The sequence below is a fragment of the Suricata suricatta genome, chromosome 2, assembly GCF_006229205.1.
Source record: "Suricata suricatta isolate VVHF042 chromosome 2, meerkat_22Aug2017_6uvM2_HiC, whole genome shotgun sequence".
NCBI lineage: Eukaryota > Metazoa > Chordata > Mammalia > Carnivora > Herpestidae > Suricata > Suricata suricatta.
This window is the reverse complement of record NC_043701.1, coordinates 65,276,348-65,285,888: the sequence shown is the minus strand read 5'-3', so window position 1 is coordinate 65,285,888 and position 9,541 is coordinate 65,276,348. Positions and strand designations below refer to the sequence as shown.

At 38.4% G+C, this 9,541-nt stretch overlaps 1 long non-coding RNA gene across 1 annotated transcript in view; it reads left to right on the top strand.

Annotated features, from left to right (window-relative positions):
- Nucleotides 1-2,342: 2,342 nt before the first annotated feature.
- LOC115306433 overlaps nucleotides 2,343-9,541 on the top strand; it is a 31,180-nt gene continuing 23,981 nt past the window's right edge. The window contains exon 1 of the long non-coding RNA XR_003915335.1: nucleotides 2,343-2,425. This is a non-coding gene — a long non-coding RNA (uncharacterized LOC115306433). The remainder of the gene's footprint in view (nucleotides 2,426-9,541) is intronic.

The window sequence follows — 9,541 nt, the reverse complement described above, 5'->3', positions numbered from 1 at the left end:
AGGTCAGATAACGTCATTTTTTTTTAATGTTTATTTATTTTAGAAAGAGAGAAAGAGCACTCATGGGGAAGAGGCAGAGAGAGAGGGAGACAGAGGGATCCTAAGCTGGCCCCAAGCTGACAGCAGAGAGCCTGACACAGGGCTCAGACTCACGAATGATGAGATTATGACCTAAACCTAAGTCAATGCTCAATCAACTGAGCCATCTGGGTGCCCCAATAATGCCATTTATATGCTAAAAAACCTCTGATAGCCTTTCCTACCCAGTCCTCTCTTCCTACCCACTCCCTTACAGCAGCCAGCCAGCCACACTGTCCTCCTTGAGCACACAAGGTCCCGCACAGCTTTCCCCTGAATGTGCTTCCCTCAGGCGCCTCCAGGAGTGGCTTCCTCGCCTCCTTCAGGTCTGTTCATCTTGTCAGTGGGATCTTTTCTTTCTCGTCTTCTAAAATTTCAACTCTCACCCCACTCCTTCATCCCTTCCTTCCATAATGCTTATCACCAACTAACATAAATATTTATTTATTTATTCTGTTTATCAACTGTCTCCCATCCAGAATGTAAGCACCATGAGGGCAAAGGGTTTTGTTTGTTTTGTCAACTGCCTTATCCTAAATGCCTGGCTCATAGTTAAAATGTTCAAAGAATGTTTGCTGAATCAATGAATGAATGAATAAAACAAAGACAAGTATTAGTCTTATTTAATTTGCAATGCATAAAAATTATATAATTTTCATCAAAATTTTTTCAAAAGCCAGACAACTTTGGATATTTTCTAATGATGAGACATCCAAGGTATCCATGTTCTCCTCTCCCACCCTCTCCAAATACTTTGGCCATTTTATATCTTAAGAATTAAGATCTCCATTAATCCATCATTGTCCTGTTTAGTCTTAGAATAGTTGTATAAACCACTCCCAGTTTATCATGAAAGGAGGAAAGAATTGAATAATAATGAAATATATGCCCTTTGCTTTTTTTGATACTAGACTCTATTCTGATGTTCTTAAGTTTTAAAAATGTCTTGTAATGTTTATTCATATTTGAGAGACAGAGACATAGATCATCAGTGGGGGTGGGGGAGAGAGAGGGAGACAGAATCCAAAGCAGGCCTCAGACTCTGAGCTGCCAGCACAGAGCACAACACGGGGCTTGGACCCACGAACTGCGAGATCATGACCCAAGCCAGTCAGACGCTTAACTGACTGAGCCACCCAGGTGCCCCAGTGATGATCTTAGTTTTGGCAACTGATTTTCTGACTTCTCTTTCTCCCATGTTTCCAAAATAGGTGCCACTAGAGGATCTTGCTTGGATTTCTTCTCTTGCTTTGCATATTCTTAACCACTTTTCTGGCTTCTATCATCTCCTTTTCTTAGATGACTCTTAATATGTAAACCCAATCTTTATTTCTTATTGGCTCTCAGTTCTGCATGTCCCAGACTGAACATGTCCATCTGGCCACCTTTCAAGTTCTCAAAGCTTACATATCTAAAACCACATTTATGTTTTTCCTTTAAACCTGGCTCCTGTTCCAGTAATCCATTTCTGTTAATAACTTTGTCTTCTTCCAAGTTTGGAAATGTTTCCAAGGTTTGTAATTGTTTATGACTTTTTCCACGTTGTCAATTGTCAACCGTTCTTTCTTATATCTCTTGATTCATCTTGATTCTTGATATTTCTTGATTCATCCTCTCCTTTGCTTTAAATAGGTCAGGAATGAGATTCGGCATTTCTAATATGCTTCTGAGTCAAGCTGCTATTGGTCTGTTCACCACACTTTGAGTAGCAAAGGCCTGCTATAGGCTAACAATGGCCATTTGAACAGTGTTTCACTTCCCGGACCATGGCCATATCTAAGAAAAGCTTAATTCTTTTTCAAAAATACAGATCTGATATTGCCTGGTCTTGCTTTAAAAGAGAAAAGGTCTTTTCTATGTCATAGAAAATTTAGATAATTACAGAAGCAGAAGATAAAAAATTCAAATCAGCCATCAAGGTCAATTCACAATTTAATCATTAACACTTAGATACATCCTTTTAGTTCTTTTTTCTTTGCCTATAAATGTATTTCTTCAGTTGCCCAATGTATAAATAAGCTACGTGTGTTGAATCCCCTGTCTTAAAAAAGTAGAATCTGCCTTCTCTATATGATAAAAATGCTCCCTGCTCCGTTTCTTGACCTCTCTCACATCTGGGAACTCGGGACTTTGTGCAGCCAAACAGATGCATCCTCTCTAGACTTTGATACAAGAACTGGTGACTCAAAGCAGCAGGGATGACGCAGAATCCGTTCTGGCCGGGGCACAGAAGTAGTGGCAGCTGCGTCCGGTTTCCAGTGGCAGCAGAGACAGCTGTTCTGCGGCAGTGTGCAGTGTCCAGCATCCAAGGACTCGGCATTGCAAATTACGATGCTTGGCGGCTGGGGTAATGACTTCACAAAACCAGTTTTTCAGAGTGCTTTGGGTGTGGTTCTTGCCCAGTAGTTTATCTTTCCACCTTTACTTCTTAAATTAGCTTAAAAGTTGACTTAATTTACTGGCAACACATACTAATATTAATAGTAACTAACACTTAGTGCTTCTTAGGTGCTGGGCAAATTTCAAAGTGTAGTTACGTATAACTATATGTATACATTTATGTATATATAACAAACTTTATGCTTATGTCTCTAGAATATTTCTTGATTAATCCTCTCCTTTGCTTTAAATAGGTCAGGAATGAGATTCGGCATTTCTAGTATCTTCTGAGTCAAGCTGCTATTGGTCTGTTCACCACACTTTGAGTAGCAAAGGCCTGCTATAGGCTAACAATGGCCATTTGAACAGTGTTTCACTTCCCGGTCCATGGGACGTATGGATAGCAATTCATTTAATTTTTCAGCAACTCATCGTGTATGTACTAGCATTATCCCCATTTTACAGATGATGATACTGAACCAGAGAGAGGTTAAGTTACTTGCTCAAGGTCAAAGGGCTTTAAATAGTGGTCTTGAAATTCAAACCTGGTCAGTCTGCCTAGTTCTTAAGAGCCCTATCTAATACACATACTGTTTCATAACCTGATTTTTCATGTAACAAAATTTTATGAGGATTTCCATGTTATTAAATATTCACCTAAATATTTAATGTATCTGCATAGTGTTCAGTTATAAGGATGATGCCTGAGTTGTTTAACTTGCTATTTTTGGACATTTTAAGAATATCCTATGCCTAAACTTTTTTTTTTTTGAGAGAGAGAGAGGGTAGAAGTGAGTGAGGGGCAGGGAGACAGAGAATCCCATAAGCTGCAGGGAGAGAGAGGGAGGGAGAGAGAAGCAGGGCTCACCAGACGCGGACTCGTACTCATGAGCTGACCCAAAGTCGGAGGCTTAACTGACTGAGCCACCCAGGCACCCATAAACTGTTATGTTTGTTTGTTTGTTTGTTTGTTGTAATATCCATGACTCTCCTTGGGATAAAGTCCTAGAAGTAGAATGCTTAGTCAAAGGGTATTCTGATTGCTTTCCAGAAAAATTGTTCTAGTTTACACACACACACACGCACACACACACACACACACACACACACACACACACACACACACACAGTATTGTAAGGGAGCATCCTGTTTCCCGTTAATATCATTGAATATTATCGTTAAAGATTTACTCTTCGTGATATTGAAAATGATATATAGTTTTCATTTAAGCCTGAACTTCTTTTAACATTTAAAAATACATTTGCTGGGGCACCTGAGTGGCTCAGTCAGGTAAGCATCTGACTTCGGCTCAGGTCATGATCTCATGGTTCGTGGGTTTGAGCCCCATGTTGGGCTCTGTGCTAACAGCTCAGAGCCTGGAGCCTGCTTTGGATTTTGTATCTCCCTCGCTCTCTGCCCCTCTCCTGCTTTCTCTCTCTCCCAAAAATAAATAAAAACATTAAATTAAAAAATAAAAAATAAAAATACATCTGTTGGTCATTTGTCAAAAGTTCCTTTGTGAATTGACTGCTCTATCACCTATGGCATAAAGTTGAAACCTTAGAAGGCAATTTAAGGTTCCTTCTACTCTCATTCCAATTTCTTGTCTAACTAAGTCTCCTTCAAGGCCTAAGCATTCACCCTATACATCCTGAGGATTATTTTGTTTTGTATGAGTTGAAACCATATAAATGTGCTATTTATATAGGCCAAAAATGGTTGGCCATTGACATTTTCATATGGTTAAACTTTATAAATCTCCAAAACATTTGCTTTCCCACCAGAATGTTTTCACAAATATCTTGGTCTCTTTGCTTGGTGAAATCCTTTCCTTTCTTTATGAAGCCAGGTTCACTGCTCATGCCCCCCCACCCCCCATTCCTTGGTCATCACTCTCCTCTTCCCCTTCTTACCCCAGCTTGGGTAAGTGTAAATAACACCTCTTCACCATTTCCATTCTGCTTCTTTCCTGTCATAGCTGTAGAAGAGAATGCAGCTGGATAATGAGTTTGCATCTGCCTGGCAGAGGCCAGGCCCTTGGCTGCTCTTTGCCAGCAGAGACTCTCTTATTTATTTTGGCAGTTAACAAAGCTAACAAGGCTTCCGGCTCACAGCAGTTGCACAACACGTATATGTTGAAGTGAAGAACTAGTAACTTTAGGGCCCAGGAAGTGCCTTATTAACCAAATAATAATTGCAATTTCCTTCCATGTTAAATAAGGAAGAGTATGTGTAATATCTTCTAATTTGGTTGGTTGGTATTTTGTTTGGCATTGGCCCATATTATTTTGAATCCTCCATCCTTTTCATTCATTTTTTTCCTATATTTTCAGATGTGGTAATTATGCTGCAGGTCAAAGAAATTAATTTTTTTCATGGCACAGTTCTCAAGGGTGAAAGAACACAATTCTAACTAGCTAAATAGTAATCAGTGTACTTTCCAAGGAATAAATGTATTTTCTCCCTTTTAACTACATTCATCTTTTTTACTTAAGTAGACATTTAGGAACTTTTAGTGACTTCCAGGAAGCACTAATGCTATATAGATAGAGTTAAAATATTTCAACTAGCTTCAGGAAACATTAAAAGTAAAACTTTTCTTTAATTATAGTTGACATACAATATTATATTAGTTTCAGGTTTACAAAAAGTAAAACTATTTTTTAAAAACATTAAAAACAGGGACACCTGAATGACTCAGTCGGTTAAGCATCTGACTTCAGCTCAGGTCATGATCTCGCGGTTCATGGTTTCGAGCTTTGCGTTGGGCTCCGTGCTGACAGCTCAGAGCCTGGAGCCTGCTTCAGATTCTGTGTCCCCTCACTATCTGACCCTCCCCTGCTCATGCTCTGTCTCTCTGTCTCAAAAATAAATAAACATTAAAAAACTTTTTTAATCATTAAAAACACTTAAACTGAATCTTATTAAGATAAAACCTCTATTTATAAAAGATACATTAAATGATCAGTTTACTTTTTAATTAATTAAGTTTTTAAATTTAAATTCAAGTTAGTTAACATATCGTGTAATAAGGGGTTCAGGTAGAATTTAGTGATTCATCACTTACATAACACCCAGTGTTCATGCCAACAAGTGCCGTCCTCCTCCATGCCCACCGCCCATTTAGCCCATCCCACCCTCCTCCCCTCCAGCAGTCCTCAGTTTGTTCTCTATATTTAAGAGTCTCTTATGGTTTGCCTCCTTCTCTGTTTTTATCTTATTTTTTCTTTATGTTTGCCTATGTTCATCTGTTTTGTTTCTTAAATTCCACATATGAATGAAATCCTATGATATTTCTCTTTCTCGGACTGACTCATTTCACTTAGCATAACACATTCTGTTTCCATCCATGTTGTTGCAAATGGCAGTATTTTTCTTTTTGATCACTGAGTAATATTCCTGTGTGTGTGTGTGTGTGTGTGTGTGTGTGTGTGTGTATACACCATCTTCCTTATCCATTCATTACTCAACGGACATTTGGGCTCTTTCCAGAAGTTGGCTATTGTTGATAGTGCTGCTATAAACATTGGGGTGCATGTGCCCCTTTGAGTCAGCGTTTTTGTATAAATACCTAGTAGTACAATTTCTGGGTTGTAGGGTACTTCTATTTTTAATTCTTTGAGGAACTTCCATACTCCTTTCCAGAATGGCCGCACCGGTTTGCATTTCCACCAGCAGTGCAAAAGTGTTCCCCTTTCTCTGCATCTTCACCAACATCTGTTGTTTCCTGAGTTGTTATTTTTAGCCACTCTGACAGGTGTGAAATGGTATCTCAGTGTGGTTTTGATTTGTATTTCCCTGATGATGAGTTGCACAATCAATTTAAATTCTGCTTACAGGAAGAAAGTTGTGGAATCATAGAACTTGAAAGGTAGAGGATATCTCTAAGGTTTTCAGTGTGTACTCTGGAGGAAAAATACCAAGTGAGAATGGGGGAGTTTCACTTTAGAACTGGCTCCATGTTCCTCTCTCCAGTTAATTTTCAAGTGAAATTATAACCCTTACTCATCTGCTCTCACCTCATGTTTTAGTCATGCCTCAAACAAGTGCAGGTAGAAGCAATCTCAGTCCAGGTCTCCTTTTGTTTATAGTCTGAAGGAACTGGGTGCCCTGCCTCCCCTGGGACCCCTCAGACAACCAGACATCTCTGGCCTTTTCTTCCTGCTTGCTCATTAGGCATGTGTGTGCTAAGAATTTTGCCTTTCTTCACTAACCAAGGAACTGGTTTAATTGCCAGATCCAAAGATCCAGAAAATCTGTTTGAGATTTTTAAATAGGGGATGGGATGTTATAATGAAAAAGATAATAGCAACTAAGTGGCAAGACTGTGGAGAAATTGGAACCCTCACACACTATTGATGGGAATGGAAAATGGCGCAGCCACTTTGGAACACAGTCTGGCATTTCTTCAAACAGTTAAACATAGAGTTACCATATGATTCAGCAGTTCCACTTTTACATATATCCAAGAAAAATGAAAATGTATGTCCGCACAGAAGCTGGTACATGAATATTCATGCAGCATTAATGATAACAGCCAAACAATAAAAACAACCTAAATGTCTGTTAGCTGCTAAATGGATAAATAAAACATGGTAAGTCCATTAATTGGAATATTATTTAGCAATTGAAAGAAATGAAGTGCTGATACTTGCTACGACATGGATGAATGTTAAAAACATGCTAAGTGGGGCACCTGGGTGGCTCAGTTGGTTAAGCGTCCGACTTTGGCTCAGGTCACTATCTCACGGTTTGTGGATTCAAGCCCCGCGTCAGGCTTTGTGCTGACAGCTCAGAGCCTGGAGCCTGCCTCAGATTCTGTATCTCCCTCTCTCTCTGACCCTCCCCTGTTCGCACTGTGTCTCTCTCAAAAATAAATAAATAAATACATGCTAAGTGAAAGAAACCAGTCATTAAGGGCAATATATTTATGATTCTATTTATATGAGATTTCTAAATAGGCAAATCTGTACTGACAGTAGGTTGGTGGTTGCCTAGAGTGATGGCAGAGGGTAGGGGTGTGGGGGTTCTCTTTGGGGTAATGAACGTGTGCTAAAATTGATTGTGGTAATGGATGTACAAGTCTGTGAACATACTAAATGCTCTTGGGTTTATATGGGTAAATTATACTGTATGTGAATGTTATGTCAGTAAAGCTGATAAAAAAGAGAAGGGGGAACAGTGGGTGGCTCAGTCAGTTAAGCCTTTAACTCTTGATTTCAGCACAGGTCATGATCTCATAGTCCTGAGATTGAACCCCACACTGTGCTATCAGCACAGAGCCTGCTTAGCATTCTCTCTCTTGCTCTCTCTCTGCCCCTCCCCTGCTCATGCATGCCCTCTGTCTCAAAATAAATAAATAAACTTAAAAAGAGAGAGAGATAAAAGTGTGTGTGTGTGTGTGTGTGTGTGTGTGTGTGTGTTTTATTTAATTTTGTCTTCTTGTACTTCTGTGGCTAGCTGGACGTTCCCATGCCTAATTTCAGACTCACTTTGCCCTTTGATTCTGCTTGAAGTCCAGCCAATAGCTAATGTGGCAGAGTGGAAATTTAACTCATGCTACAATCCAGACACAAAGAGAAAATCTAAGTTCTTTATTTAGTCTATAACCAGTCTGGCTTTTCTGAAGCCGACTGATGGATAGTGGTGAAAATGAATGGCATGGGTAGCAGTCTCTGGGAGGCCACTGTGGTGGAAGAAATGGCTGGCAGTGATTTACCAGTAGCAGCCACACACAAGTCTTGTTGTGACTAGATCCACTCAAATGACCAATGGACAGGACAGTGTGATGTTCCATGTATATGATTGTGAATTCTTGTCTTGATTCTTGATTCGGTACCTTGCTGTGACCTTTGTTTTCTATGTGATTCAAGACTTGCTTTCAACTCCTGCATTTGTATGCTCCATAACTCACGATGGCTCTCCGGACCTGTGACTCCTGGCTCTGTCTTAAGCACTGGTTCCCAGGTGACGCATATGTGTGGGGGTTTGCTGTGTTCCTGTACGTGGTCACAAATGTTCATTGTCTCAGTTTCTTAATCATGGTTCCTAATCCCATCTCTATCTATGACCAGTACCTAGCTCAGATGATAAAATGATTTTTTGTGGTTTCCTGAAGCATTCGAGCTTAATAGACTATATATTCTTAATTCCCTTTTAGGGAAACTATATTTAAACATACCCTAATATGTTTTAAATAAGATTTGCCATGTTTTTATAATTTTGTATTGATAATGCTCTGAGTACTTACTTTACCTTTTTTACAGTTCTATTTTGTTTGTTTATTTCTTTCTTTGGAAAGAGGACTGTCTAACTATTGGTGCTTTGAATGGAAAGAGGTACAAAATAGTCATATATTAGTTGGCACAGGAGGAAGATGAACTGTGATGTATATTTGCTTTTCAAATTGTTTAATCTTGGCCGAACCAAGTCAGTGAAGTGATGGTTCAGAAGGGAATTCAACGAGTACTTACTGGCTGCTTTGAGCAACTGATTCTGAGGAATTGTGACTTCTATCAATACCAAAATATTTCAGAATTGATATACAATCAGGAATGAATAGGACCTTAGCATTGATATATGCCCTACTTTCTGGGTGCCAATATGATGGGAGATCTTTTTTTTTTTAACAAATAGTACATTATTTGGGGGGAAAAACAAATTTAAGAATATTTATTGAATTCACAAAGAGACAAACATGATTAAACTGTTTGACTACTAAATGAATAGGGATTTAATGTATTTTATAGAATTTTTTATTCAATAGAAGCTACCTATGTGTCTGTTATGTATATATTATATATAATACATGTATACATAATGTACATACATATAAGCTACCTATGTGTCTGTATATGCATATGTGTGTGTATATATGTATATATTTAAAAATCAAAGTCCAAGGGAATATATGTGTAAATATATATAAGTAAATATGTACATATAAATAAATCATAAATATATGTATATATTCTTAGATATATTGTGCTTTAATTCAGCTGGATATAATTTTCACATTAACATTTTAATAAAAATATCTGTTAACTTTTAAATTTATAAATAATACCTATTAATTTATGAAAA